Here is a 1,919-nt window from a genome sequence, read left to right as displayed (position 1 = left end):
AGCCAGTTTGCCACCCATGTGACTGCATTCGTCAATGCTGCAGTCCCTCAGCTTGCCCACCAGAATTGGGTGGGACACTGTGTCGAAGCCCTTCTGAAAGTCCAAGAAGATGACATCGACTTCCTCCTTCCCATCTAAGCTCTTTGTTACCTGGTCATAGAAAGAGACCAGGGTAGTCAGGCAGGATCGGCCTTGCACGAATCCATGTTGGTTACCCCTCAACATCACTTCCCCTGCAGGGCTCTCACAAATGTGGCCCTTGATAATTTTTTCAAAGACCTTCCCCAGGATAGAAGTGAGGCTGACTGGCCTGTCGTTGCCAAGCTCTTCCTTCCTCCCCTTCGTGAAAATAGGGACCACATTGGCCTTTTTCCAGTCCTCAGGGACTTGGCCTGAGCACCAGAAGTCTTCAAACAGCCATGCCAATGGCTCTGCAATGACACCAGCCAATTACCTCAGCACCCGCGAATGAAGGTCATCCATGCCTGCCAACTTGGACACAACTAAGTCTTCCAGGTTGTCCTTAACTAGGTCTGAACTAACAGTTGGGGGACTCACATCCTTCCCAGGCCTCTCTACGCTATCACCCAAGAGCACCCCATTGTCAGCAGACAGGAACACGGAGGTAAAGAACTTGTTGAAGAGTTCTGCCTTCTCTCATGCATCCGTTACCAACTGCCCTGCCCTGCCTCGTAGGGGTCCAATGTTACTCCAAGACTTCTTCTTGCTACCTATATACTTGAAGAAGGACTTTTTGTTATCCTTAATCTCACAAGCTAATCTAAGCTCTAGTGCTGCTTTCGCCTTCCTCACCAAGTCCCTACAAGCTCGGGTCAGGGAGGTGTACTCCTTTGTCCCTGCCCCCTGCTTCCACTGCCAGTATGCTTTTTTCTTTGCCCTCAGGCCAGCCTGGATATCTGTGCTCAGCCATGAAAGTTTCTTGGACCCTTTTCCCACCTTCCTGCACAGAGGAATTGCATTCTGCTGTGCCCCAAGGATAGCCTCCTTGAGGAAGGACCACCTTTCCTGGACCCCCATACTAGCTACCACATGGGCTCTGAGTGCCTCCCTGACTTCTGCCCGAGTACATCCAAGTTGGCTTTCCTAAAGTCAAGGATTCGGGCTATGGTAGTTACCCTCTCCACCTTTCTCTGGATAGCAAACTGGATCATTTCATGATCACTGTCCCCTAGCCTCCCTTGTACTAGCACATCCCCCACCAGGTCGTCCCCAGAGGCTAACACCAGATCCAGTATGGTGTTTCCCCTAATGGGGACGAGTACCTCCTACATGAGCTGTAGGTCCTATACACTCGTCAGGAACCTTCATGAGTGGCTAGACCTGGCCGACTGCTCCTCCCACTTGATGTCAGGGTAATTCATATCACCCATGACCACAACATCCTTTGCACGCACGGCCTCCCCAAGCTGCCTGAAAAATTCCAGATCCAGCTCTTCCTCCTGACGTGGTGGCCTATAGTAAACCCCTACCACCAGATCCCTCTCCCCCCGCCCTCCTTGAAGTTTGACCCACAGCGTCTCAGTTAAGCCTTCCTCTGGTGCCATTTGGAACGTAGAACCGGTATACTGTTCCCTAACATAGAGCGCTACCCCCAACACCTTTTTTCCCCTTCCTATCTCTTCTAAACAACCTATATCCCTCTATGTCTACTGCCCAGTCAAATGTTTCATCCTACCATGTCTCCACTAGGCCAACCAGTTCAACTTTACTACTTGCAAACAGGAGAGCAAGCTCTTCCTGCTTGTTCCCCACACTTCTTGCATTAGTGAAGAGACACCTTAATCCCCCTAAGAGAGCCCTGGGTACCCCCACTTCCTGAGAGACAACTGATTCCTTGGTATATATCTGAGCTCTTACCTGGGCAGGTCCTACACCTGGTTGAGTTATCTCTTGCTCCT

This window comes from Crocodylus porosus, unplaced genomic scaffold (genome assembly GCF_001723895.1).
Source record: "Crocodylus porosus isolate Cpor-Errol unplaced genomic scaffold, CroPor_comp1, whole genome shotgun sequence".
NCBI lineage: Eukaryota > Metazoa > Chordata > Crocodylia > Crocodylidae > Crocodylus > Crocodylus porosus.
Note: the sequence above shows the minus strand (reverse complement) of the source record.